General features: G+C 43.8%; 1 protein-coding gene and 1 long non-coding RNA gene across 3 annotated transcripts in view; one reads left to right on the top strand and one right to left on the bottom strand.

Moving 5' to 3' along the window:
* NCOA7 (nuclear receptor coactivator 7) overlaps positions 1 to 1,418 on the bottom strand; it is a 65,602-nt gene extending 64,184 nt beyond the window's left edge. For both annotated transcript variants that reach the window (XM_081187640.1, XM_081187641.1), the window contains exon 1: positions 899 to 1,418. The gene's annotated coding sequence lies outside the window, so the exon portion shown is untranslated. The remainder of the gene's footprint in view (positions 1 to 898) is intronic.
* A 5,574-nt stretch (positions 1,419 to 6,992) lies between these two features.
* LOC308583217 lies at positions 6,993 to 10,459 on the top strand. The gene is made up of 3 exons (XR_014006131.1): positions 6,993 to 8,020; positions 9,030 to 9,119; positions 10,319 to 10,459. It is a non-coding gene; the product is annotated as an uncharacterized lncRNA (long non-coding RNA).
* The last annotated feature ends 2,464 nt before the right edge of the window (positions 10,460 to 12,923 follow it).

The following is a 12,923-nucleotide window of genomic DNA, read 5'->3' as shown; positions in this document are numbered from 1 at the left end:
AAAATAGTCCATTTCCTTCTTTCAAAGTATGTTTTACCTGTAAGTGGCTAGCTAAGAGAATTGTTTCCCCTTGTAAATTACAGATGATTTGAAGTTCTGCTGAACAAGCTTAAATATTAGCTATACACCTCTCTCTGTACCTTCAGGCATGAACGCATCACTGCAGTGGATTCTTACCCACATTGCTGAGCATATTTTTTAAAGCCCATTTTCATAAGCAATTCCTCCAAGCGTATGTGAACCAGGGTCACAAACATCACTCCTAGACCTCCACCTCAGTTCACCAAGCGAGAGATATTCTGGCTGGCTGTGTAGCTAAAGAAACATACTCTTCCATGTGAGAAACCGTAATAAAGTCGGGAGGGAAGGCAACTGCATGATATATTTAAGATCACCGACTTGCAACAACAACAACAGCAACGTGGGTGGGCGCCTGCAACAAACCTTTTCGACTGCGCGTTAACTTCGCACGTTGCTGTAGGCAGGGACTATTTGCAAAGCAAGGGAATCCATCATCCTAACCCTTTCAACGCCCCCGTGGAGACAGGATTCGTCGCTTGAAAAGCGATTTCGGGAGGAAAAAAGCGAGGAAGTGAGCGCCGGAGCCACACCCACCTCCTGGACCTGCATCTCGGAGCCGGGCAGCCCTTTGGCAAGCGCCTGCCGGGCAAGGCGGAGAAAAACAAGCTTTTGCAGCGGGAGGCAGCCAAGCGCAGGCGTTTCCTCCCCCCCTCGCCTCATCCGCCCGCCTCCTCAAATGCTGATCAGAGAGCTGGTGGGAGGTTCAAAAACACACACACAAACACACACACATTTTTTTTTCTTGCAAAGAGGGAGCCTGTTTCTCTCCACCCCGCCCCCAACTCCCCATCAACATGCCCATCCCCTTGATGCGCACCAGCATTTGATGTTTTCCAAAAGGCGCACAGCTGGGCGCTGCGGCGGCGGAGGTTGTAGCTTCTCCGGTATCCACCTCCGGAAGGTGTGCGGCAGTCTCCACGGGCCCCCTAGGCAGATTCTCCCTCGAGGATGCCCAGCTGAGATCCCCTCATTCTTCTACCCAGGAAGGGGCGCGTAGTAGACCAAAGCATCAGGAGACTGGCTGGCGGAGGGAAGGAGCTGCTGCTGCAGCGACAGCCGCCGAAAGAAGAAAGCCGCGCTTGCCAAGATCCACCCTCGCGCGCCGCTGCGGCTCAGCCGGCCGTCCGGGGCGCGCAGCTGCCTGAGGCCGCCCGCCGGCCTTGCAAGGGCTGCAGCAGCAGTCGCCGCAACGGCGGTAGCGGCAACAGCAGCATGCTTCCCCCGGCAGAAACAGGCACAAGCCGCCGCCCCTCTGTGCCCTGCGCGCACCCGCACGGCGACGCACACCCTCCCTCCCACTCTAGCTCGCTCCTTTCCCCACCGCCAGCTGAGCCCGGCAAATCTCCTCAGAGCCCGCCTCGGCCTCTCCCTTCCTCCCTCGCAGCCGGGCCCCGGCTCCGCCCACGTCGGAGCGGGGCGACCCCGCGGGGAAATGCGTAGAATCCCACAAGAAGCGGAGAAAGGGGAGGCAGAGGGTGCAGTCATTTCCTCGTGACGTGCTCCACTCTCTCTTCTCGCCCAGAATCAGTTCCTCCTCCTCCCCAATACCGTATCTGGCAAAAACACGTCCATTCCTAATGATATTTATTAATCTGTCATTCTCTGGACGGTGCCGTGTACACACAAGTCTGTGAGCATGCGTGGAGCGTCCACATCTTATTAAACCGGGTTTGGGGTCGTTTTCCCTCCAGTGCTTCTCCAAGCAAAAAGTTCTACTATAATCACAGGGAGCTCTTGGCCAGTGGCCCCCCAACATGGCCTTGTTTGAAATGTGTGTGCTTTTTTCAAGCCCAAGGCCTTTTGCTGCCTGAGGGCAGGCTGGGGGGAAATGCCTTCTCCCAGAGGCAAGGTGTATAATACCCACATTATGTTGGCATTGGAGATAGACTATGCTGCAAATGCCTCTCCTTGTGAGTAAAAATACCACAATAATCTAGTAGTTTAACACCTAAAAGCAGCCACTTTTAGACAGCTTCCTTAGTCTGTCAAATGGTAGAGCCAGCTCATATGCTGCCATTTACCTGCCTTCAACAACTTGTGTTTCTGAGCACCAGGAGCAAGGAAGCAGTCCCCCACCCACCCAGAAAATGCTCATGACTATTGTCCATGCTGGCTGGGCTTGATGGCTGTTGGACTTGGGCAACATTCTGAAGGACCCTGGTTTCCCCACCCTTAGTTTAAACAAATAAGAGAGGAAGAGGGCTAACCTTCTGACTCTTTGCTTCAAGGGCTAGGCCCGCACCCACCAAAGTGTCATATCCCAAAACTAAGAAGCCCTTTGCCCCTCCTTGTGAATATTCCATAATATGCTTGTGCTTGCTCAGTTGTGAATAAGAAGGGTATTATCTGCGTTTTTCCTGACAGACTCCATTCGTTTCATTCCAGTGCAAGAGTTCAGTGTGTAGCTTTTTGCATAACTGCATCATTAGCTTGCACTTCTACCTGTTCAACTATTGAAGGCACAAGAGCTTCAAGCAGAAAAAAAATGTAAGGGAAATCATTTAAAAGCATTTTTTTGAGAACTGAGTTATTGCCCCTGAAAAGTGGATTTTCCCATCATGGGTTGTGACATCTCGTTTTCTTCTTGACAATGCACTTTGGGTTCTGTTGCAACTGCAGCACACAACTCCCCCCGCTTCACAACTCAGCCAAGATGATGGTTAGTATTTCAGTAGTCAGAAGGGGCATGGTGTTGGCCTGTTTATGGGAGATTTTGAGAAGGTAGGCAGGGAAAACAGGAAGATTTCCCAGAACTTGCCTCCTATCTCCCCTCAGCATCTCAGCCATTTAGCACGCTCCTCATGTTAGATCATATCTCAAAAAAAGGACAAACTACAAAGCAGGCACTGGTGGAAGAACAAGGTGATCAGATGCAAACAGTGTCCCTGTACCTTTAACAGTAGAGAACATTTTAAATTTGGGCAGGTGCAGTTTGTCATTCATGGGTAAAAAAGGCTGCGCCTGCTGATATTATGCCTTCTGCATACCTGTGATAAGTCCAGAAGTCTTGTGCACCTCAACCCTGGGCCTCCTTATGGAAACATTGTTAGTACCTTACAAGCCTAAGTGTGTTGTATATCCATATTTCTCAGTTGGATGTCAGCTTTTCCTATTCCTCCTGTGCTCACAGTGCCTCACCACTTATCTCCAGCAGCCAGAAAAAACTTTATCTGCTCAATTTCTATTTTCCAGGCTGCCCTTAAAGGCACAAGAACAAGAGACATTAACGATATGGCAAACCAAATCCAGAGGGGTAAGGCTTCGAGTTGTTTTTAAGAAAACCCAGGGAGACACACATATCTGTATTTGCTTTATAATTCAGTGGGAGTAAACATGCATATGGGATTAGGCCGTGATACTATTTTGCTACATTTTTCTTCCAGTTTGAGGTACCTAAAAGAAGCCTACCTTAACATTGTGGCTGTCAGAGTATATGAAACTGTTCAGTACCAGTAACTCAAAGAGTGACATCAATAACCCAAAGAGCTACAATTTGGCTTTGGATCATTTTTGCTTCTTTACGAACCCATATATACCCTGCTGACTTGCTACAGAGCTACTGCAATTCTAATCATGTCTACTATGATATATATTCAAGGGGACCTACTCCCAGGTAAATGGACGATACCGTAGACTAACAACCCAATCCTAACCATGTCTGTTCAAAAGTAAGTTCTACTGAGTCCAGTCGGGCTTAATCCTAGTTAAGTGTGGTTAGGATTGCATTTTATAGAGTTTTGCAAATTTGCACTGTAACTTTAACGAAGGAATTCTGTGGTTAGGGGTAAAGCAGTGAGCTGGGCACACTAGTGCAAAGGATGTTCTTCCAGAACTAGAAATGCTAGTAGAGGTGATGCTTGCATGTTTACATTTAATTAATTCATAGTTTAGTTTTTGTTTGCTAAATGTCATAAATCAATTCTAATCTAAAATGTACTTTACTATGTTATTGCTTTGATACTGTAAACCAACAACTGATGTAAGTAAAAGCAATCATGTATTTACATTTAATTTCACTTCCTGAAGTATTTATGTCACAGCTTTTATAGTGATCCTTCTATTATTTTGATATAATCATTTGTCTGATTCACAAATAGGTCTGCATGGCTGTTATTAACAGTCCCTTTACCTCTCCATTATATAGGATACGTACATCATCACAATAATTCAGTAAATAAATTGGAAAACTGAATATGTACAACTTCATAAACGAGATAGGAGTGGACATGTTACAGTAGCTGCACTTAGATAAATGTGAAATAAGTTCCAATAAGAGATTTCACTGATATGAAAGAGCCACTCTTGTTTGGTATAAATTGCAATTACCATGCTCATTATTTCTATGGAATGTATAATTTAGCTATTGACTTTGGTCCAAGGTCTAGTGGTTAGGATTTGGTCCTCTCATTCTGCAGCCTGGGTTTGATTCCCAGCCAGGGAACAATTGAATTGGTCTAAATTTAAATTCCTCTTTTAAAAATGTCATGTGGCACCAAAAATAACAAAGTGTCTTACATAAATCAGACGAAGATACCGTTTTTCAGCTCCCTGGTGGTCTAGTGGTTAGGATTCGGCGCTCTCACCGCCGCGGCCCGGGTTCGATTCCCGGTCAGGGAAGTTGTGTTTTTTCAAAAGTTTCATTTCGCTTCCCGTATTACTTTGAGGTTTTCTTCTTAATTAGTTCCCAGAGTGGTTTCACCCGCTCTGAGCAGAACTCACACCTGCAATATGGGTGCTGTGATTTCAGTATTTTAGGGTTTTATGATTTGGTGCTTTACTGCTTTAATTTCAGGCTGCTATGCTGTCCATGCTTTTTCTTAAATTCTATTGATGTCAGTCGAGCATATTCCCAGGTGAACGGTGTTAAGATTGCAGTCTTAATTGGTTCCGTTATGACCTATCATTGCAAACAGTTTTGAGAACACGGTTCTGCTAAAACTCAGCGTGCAAATTTTAACGACCACAAAACCCCCTCAGATTTGCAGTACTGTATATTGCTTTAAAGTTGTCTGTCAATAGTCTCGTAGTTTAGAAAACTTTTATATAATGTGCGAATGAATCCTCCTCCTTGGGACCTGTTAAATTTAAGAATAGTTAATTCTCGTCCCACCCGGAAATCTAGTTGTGTACTAACAAGAAAGTAGAAGTGTGTGAAAGTGGCCTTTCTTGCACAGGGCTTGATAATCGCCTGCTTTATCAAATGAGTGATACACAGAGGTGTCGGTGAGAAGAAAGCTGGGCTGTGACAAAATGTTGACCTGTCAGGTAGTACAGCTTGATCCGTTGTGGATTTTCTGGGTTCAGATGCCATTGGTCGAGTGCAGCAGAAACTATCTTTAGTCGTAACTACCTTCTTGCGCGCATTAAACCTCTATAATCCTGAAGTTGGGATCCTACGTTTTCGTATAACTGCATGATAGGCAGAAATCGAGCAGCTTAACAGCACTCCTGGCACGCGCCCACTCACCGTAAACAACAACATCCCATCCCATTGAGTTCATCAATGACACTTTATCCCAAGTAAGTGTAGGGGAAGTACAGGCTAAATCATCCTTCAGACCCAAATAGGGGTGCTTAGGTGAAGGCAAGCTCCATCTGCTGGGTTCGTCTGTCAGAAGTACTGCTAGGTGATGGTGACTTTTTTTTTTAACCAGCTGTAACTGTGCAGTGCAAAGTGAGCTCAGAGACCCCTTGGACCCTGCTCTGTTATGCTACAGCAATAACGCATTCAGCTCCTCACCTTCATGATTTATTGTTCGAGATCCTTGTCTCGAAGGTTCAACGACACGGCGATGCGAGCATTCAGACAGTGCTGTGCAATTTAATACGTGTCCCAGCCCCAGTCTGCAGCTCCGCAGCTCTTTATAAAGGCAAAAAGAGAAAGGACTTTGTGTAATTATTCTCCCCACCCCCAAAATCAATTGCATCGAAATCCAGCAGATCGGCCTGAATAGAGGAATCGAATCGAACTGGTGGAGAAAGATGCCCTGATGATCTACTGTGATGCAAAGAAACAAGCAAAGTTAACGCGAAGGAAAAAATCCTCAAAATATATTTCGCATATATGTCTTGCTGATCGTGGTTATACTGGTAACGATAAAGATAGAGGAGGTCTTTGTTTATTACAGTCTTCTCTTCAATTCTATCCTTTAAAGGATTCCTTTATTCCAGAGAGAGAAAGATTGAGATCCAGGAGCCGGTTGCCTAACAACGCAACTGCAGCAACGCGCCCTATTCCTAAAATTGGACGTGCAAGTTTTTCAATAGATGCAAGGAAGAAACAGCGATGGGCAGCCCGGGGACTGGAGAAGCCCTTTTCTCGGGCTCCATCCTCCGGGCACGAGGAGGCGCTCAAACAGAAAGAAGTCGAGGCTCTGCGAAGGAAGAGTCTCGTCCTCCTGCGCTGAGAAACCGCAGAGGCGAAGAAGGGAAGAGCCGCAAAATCAGGAGAGGGGCTTAGGGTGGTTTTGACGGCATCCCTGCGCAAGCTGCCCTGTGTGCAAGTTCGTGGCGGCGCACAAGTGCCTGCGTACAACTGAGAACTGGGTTTGGGCCAGGAGGGTTTGGGGTTTGCCTGCTTCCGAGGGATTCTCTGTGTGTGGACATTTTACTGGGAACCCAAGTCCAGCTTCAGCTTTGATCTGCAGCGATGTCACTGTTTCAGAGCTGTCCTCTCTCACGCACATCACCTTATCTGCAAATCTCGATTGTGTTTGTGGGTTGGGAGCCTTTATGAGCACCAGGTTTGGCAGATTTTATTATGGCCGCATAATTTTATTGATGCCGTACTAAATATTTTTGTTTTTGCGTTGCCACAATCACCTGCTGCTTTTTATCGTTTTTTTCTTTTGCAGTTACAAACTCATGCTGGAGTTATGTAGGTTTGACACGTGTTGAGAATGTTTAAAGAGTAAACAAAAAAAATGTTTTGGGGAGGCTAGGGGTGAACAGTCACTGCTCTTTGAAATTTGAATTTCTTCTTATTTCTATGAGCCGTCGCTCTGCCCCGTAGGATATTTTGAAAAATGTATTCCATGGTGAATCCGGAAGTATACGGCGCAGACAATGAATACGTTACTCTACACTTTTATCTCTGTGTTGAGAACTCAACAAAACACGGGCCGGACAAAGAGAACGTATTTACGCCCATTCTCGCGATAGCCGAGAACTTGGCAAACTGGCTAGAAGAGCGACCTATTCTTTGTCAGATGCTGACAAAAGCAGCCTAGCCTGCTGCGCTGAGGAGGCGGAGCCAGCGTCAACGTTCGGTTGCAAAGCAGGGCACTAAATAGGAACCGTTTTAAGGTGCGGGAGCAGAAAGTCATGCTGATAGGTCATTTAACATCAAGAGGCGGGGTGACATTTATAGGCGGAATTTATGCAGATTAAGGGAAGGTAAACCAATGGAATACTTTCTCATAAAGAAGCAGACAAGCGTATTCCACAGCTCCCTGGTGGTCTAGTGGTTAGGATTCGGCGCTCTCACCGCCGCGGCCCGGGTTCGATTCCCGGTCAGGGAAGTTGCTTTTATTGTCGTTACGGTAGTTTTGATGTCATGTTGTTCAACGAGGATCCGAGATGGAAGCAAATGTTCTTTTTCACTCCGCATATTTGCAATTTTTTTGCATTCAGTCTGTGGATGAACTTACCACTTAATCAAAGTACTATTCAACTTCGTAGCTTGCATCCCTATTTCTGCGTGGTAACAGAAATGCAGTACTCCAAAGCCTCAACAACTTCTATGTTTTTACCAGTAGTAGTTGTAATTATTATGTTTTTATTTTTTTAAATATTTTTATTAAATATTTTCATAGTTTTACAAAAGTACAAGCATTATCTCTTTTTTCAGGTTGTGATTGCTACAGATCAGTTGCATTTGTTGTGAGATATTGGTGTTACATGCAGTAAAAAGTCTGGAAGAAAAAGAGGGGGAAGAGGGGTGGGTACATTCTTTTATGTACTTAGTGTCAATGTGGGGTTTAGTATCAGAGTCACTTGGGTAGTTTCTCTTTCTATTTGCTTGTTATATTTCCTGACCTGAGCTCTTTAAAGAAAGGGTAGGATGCAAATGTCGTAGTAATGATAATACTAATACTAATAATACTACTAATAATAAATACTGTCTACTCTGACTGTTAGTGGTTCCCCAGGCCTTGGGAAGAGAAGCTTCTCTTCCATTCTTCAAAATATTTTGCAGCATTCCAAAAGGCATTTGGTCTACTGTTGCTTAGCATAAATACAGAAGTATCCCACAAGGGGGCATGCTAGTCCCATGACCAAACTTTCACTTGGGCCTAAAAGAAATTTCTATGTTTGTTTTAAATGTAGTGATGTGACTTAAAACCTGTGTGCACAAATGAAAAAGCAGCTGTCCAAGCTATTTCTTTGTAGGAAATTGCGAGACTCCTACGCGTCATGTGTGTGCACGCTTTTGGTTAATAATTCTTCCGTACCAGGAATGCTTTTCGTTGAATGAAGTGGTCCTGAGGTGCCTTCCTCCTAGCTGACAAGAAGACTCTACTTTTAAAGAAAACCATCTTTTTTATAAATAATAGACGGGAGGACTCGTAGCTCCATTGTGTGGTCCATGTGTTACATGAAGATCCCCAGTTAAAATGATCAGAAGCCTTAGAAAGTGGCTTTCTTGAGCACAGGACAAGCGGAAATTTCACACTTGTTCAAATGTTGAGATGCTGTTCTCTAACCAAAGAAATACATATGTTAAGCAAAAGTATTCATGTTAATGAAAATAATGTGCAAAATTTGCAAAAATATTCAACAACTTTGTACAAAAATGCATGCATTGAGGGGAGGTTGCCTGAAAATTTGTACACATCTTTTAAAAAAAAGTGGGAAAATTGAACTTAAGACTGTAAAAAATGAGAAACTGAAGGTTCATCCATCCCTTGCAGAAACTCAAGACTTCTGTGTTGTTGCTTTGTTAACAGAATTCTGAATCAAAAAATGTTTTCCTCCAGCTCCCACTGAAACAGTTTGGAATTCTAATAGCTTGTTGCCACCTTCAGGAAAAATATCAGGTAACTCTTTTACACATCTCATATATTATAAATCACTTTGGGATGCCTCAGGGAAAGCAATGCATCAATACAAGAAGAAAACAAAATGTTCTGTACAGCTAATATGTCCACTTAGATCTGTAGGCTGTTTGCAGTGAACACTCTCGTGTTAATTCAGCGTCTTAGGGGGCCCTCGCTCACAAGCAAGCACTATTGTGAAAAGGGGCTTCTGTGTTTGCCCCATATAACCTGTCCCCGTCCGGTCTATGAAGGAACAATGGCTACATGCATTGGCCTCTTTCTGCACTGGTACTGAATGCACATCTGCTGGGGGCAACTCCAATAGGTGCACTGGCATGACTTGCACGTGTAACCTTGCTATTTCCCCATTGTGTGAGGGCACTGTAGTATACAAAACACATGTAATACAGGAGAGTGCCTATGCAAAAGGCTAGCTGGCAAGAATTTGCCTCCTGAGCTTCTAGGAAGCCACTATCTCCCATGTTTCCAGAACATCTGGCACGGAATATGGGTTCTCAGCATGGTAGCTATGCTACAGCCCTGTATCAAGGATAAAGATTGCTTCATGTGCTAAGCTTTTTCTCTGGCTGTGTGTACACATGAAAGATGGAACTGAAAATCAATAATACTGTAGTCTGTATATTATGGGCAAACATTGGGCAAGATCCAGCTGGCATTAAGTTTCGTAAGTCCCATTGTGTGTTTTTTGGTTTTTCCCCACTTAGGCTTAAATCTCTCTTCCTAGAATCAATGAGACATAACAGTGCTTAACTTCTGGTTGGCTCATACTCAGTATTAGTAAATATTATGTGCACAAATACGGCAACATTTTCATTCTCTTTACATCTGTGAAGTCTTTGGCACAGAGCAGAATGGTCGGCACAGCGAGAAAGACTGCCTGGGAAGCAGGCTTTACATATTTCTGCTAAATTATTTCTATTTGTATGTGTGTGTGTGTGGCTTTTGCTTATAATTCTGCTACTGCTTTTGGGCATCCTTGGCTTTTGACGGTCACATCAAAAGAGTTGTTGTGGCGTGAGAACTGGTCAGTATTGAGCCAGATAATGCCTGGATTTATTACTGAGGTCGGTTCCCATGATTGTCAGTGGGCAGCAGGCACTGACTGTCGTAATCCTCATTCTCTTAGAAAAGCACATTGTGGTTGAATAGTGATTTACTAATGTGACTCATTCTTGTAGGTTTACCAGGTCCTGAAGGAAGACAAAGTGGCACTTAAAGGAGTAGCCAAATATGTTTTTCCTTCGTTATTACTGGCCACAGTATTTTATCTGTGCAGATCAGTGTTTGTGGCTTAATCCAATAAATATATTTGCATCGGATTTGCTTGAGAGCCTTGTAATTTCTTTGCCCCTCCTTCTTAAAAGAAGCTAGGTAAAGGGAATATTTGGCATCTATTTTTAAAAGCATCATGATGCTGAATTGTTTCTCAGTGTCTTAATAAAGCTGTTCTTAAGCTTAGCATTTGAAGTAAATTGTTTGCATAACATTACATGGTTTAAACAGGATCTAAAAGGTTTAGAACATTTCTGGATTTTATCCCTTTCTCTTTTGTTATGATAGTGCTGTACAGAAAAAAATATATAGTTTTGACCATTTTATCCTACACAGCACATCACTACAGCCAAACCAGTTCTGTAATGACATAGCACTACACTGGAATAACACTTACGTCCCTTTGAGCTACTATATTGTCATTCCCATGCAAACCCCATTGCTTTGCTCCCTGACAGCAACATGGGCACAAGCTGTAGGAAAAGCAGGTTTTATTTGAAAGGGCTCAACTCATTCCTGCTTTGTTAATTCAGCATCTTATTACAGTACAAGTCCTATCCAGCCCTAGCATGCAAGCAAATCTTTTCACTAGCATTTTCTAGCTGACATGCTCACACTTCATTCTCTGCTGACATATGCTCACTTTCAGTTCAGGCACTATCCTCTAGATATTGGACCACAACTCGCATAATTCTTGCCCACTGGCCATGCTGGCTGGGGCTGATGGGAACTGAAATCAAGTGACATCAGCAGGGCCACAGGTTCCCCAACTCTGGTCTACAGTGGTACCTTGGGTTACAGATGCTTCAGGTTACAGACTCCGCTAACCCAGAAATAGTACCTCAGGTTAAGAACTTTGCTTCAGGATGAGAACAGAAATTGTTCTCCAGCGGCGCGGCGGCAGCAGGAGGACCCATTAGCTAAAGTGGTACCGCAGGTTAAGAACAGTTTCAGGTTAAGAACGGACCTCCAGAACGAATTAAGTTCTTAACCCAAGGTACCACTGTACAGGCTTCAGCCTGAGTACCTTTGAATGGGGCAGAATCTGAACCATAGTTCAGAAGTGTATATCTGAAGTTATAGCTTAAACTGTATTGCTGTATTCCAAGTAAAACGCAAGAGATGGAATCAATGAAATACCGTGTGAGATAAACACAAAATATAGTGCCTAGTTTTACTTTTAAAAACCCTGTTCTGTTATGTGAAGGCCATCTAGGAGAAGTGCAGAACTGATGTTCTTGGCCCTCCCAGATAATTTATTAACTGAGCTAAGCAGCAGAGTGCCAATCTAGGACAGGAACTGTGTGCTCACTTTGTTGTGGATTGTTCATGTTGGGGCCAATGGGGTAACCATTTTGTTTTCCGTGTCTTTGCAAACTGCCAAGGAGACAGCAGGGACCCTCTAAGGAGGGTCCTTAGAACTGCAACACAGACAATATCTTTTAATCTGCTTGTTCACGTGCTAATATAAAATGTGAATATTTCAAGTAGGGATTGGGAGGTGGGAGTCAGAGAGAAATTGGGTTTAAAGTTTGCATTTAAAGACAAGCCTCACTTTCTGAAATAGCTGAAACCAAGACACAGCCGTCGATCAAAATTCACACTTAGCAATTCAGTTCTCCAACCAAATATTGTGCACAAAAATGCATGCGTTCATGAAAATAATGTACAAAAATGCATCATACTAGGGGAAACAGCTTTTCAGAAATCCATTCAAAAATGTGTATAGTAGGAGAAATTTGCACTGAGGCACTGATGAATTTTCATGAGGACTTTTTAAAAAAATGCAAACTGATGTGGAAATGTACCGTATATAAAAAACCTAAGACAGGGAAAATGAGAAAGGCCATTCCTAACTGCTAGCCATCTTTTTTGTTTTATCCTAGGTTCCCCTTTTGGAAACTAAAACCACTGAGGACTGGGGACAATAGCTGCAGTTTTCTATCTTTCTTATTTATCATGTATCACCAAATACTTTGAACCAATATAAGGCCAGCCTAGATGTTACGTGTCTGGTTGTACCTCATGTGCTTGGTTTTCATTAATTAAATAGCAGCCATGGGGGCAGAGCATGAAGGGGAGTTGATTTCTCCCTGGAGGAAAACTAACAGGTAGCTTGTGGTAGCTTGTGTCCTGGGGGTAAGTAGAAGTCATTGGGGAAGCATGGGGCACAGTCAGCACTGTAGCAGGATTAACCGGCTTGATGCCCTCTCCATCCTGCAGCCCCCATTCTGGATCAGCTCCCCTGCAACTGCTATTTAACCAACAAATGCTAAGCATACAAAGGACCAGTCATGTGCAGAACATTGTGTCTAGCTCAGCCTTCCAAAGTCACTCTTAGGTTTGGACATTCAACTGTAGATGTTTTCAGTAACATGATGTCCCCAAACATGGGGTACAATCAAGTTATGCAGAAACTGAGAGACCACATTGCACACTCAAAAGTTGTAGAATAGGTTAGTACTGTGCATGTGCACAAGCACACACAGACCAGAAAGTGCAAGAAGTTTC

The sequence above is a fragment of the Podarcis bocagei genome, assembly GCF_964188305.1.
Source record: "Podarcis bocagei genome assembly, chromosome: 3".
NCBI classification, from domain to species: domain Eukaryota; kingdom Metazoa; phylum Chordata; class Lepidosauria; order Squamata; family Lacertidae; genus Podarcis; species Podarcis bocagei.
The sequence above is the reverse complement of the archived record's forward strand: the minus strand, read 5'-3'. Positions and strand labels throughout refer to the sequence as shown.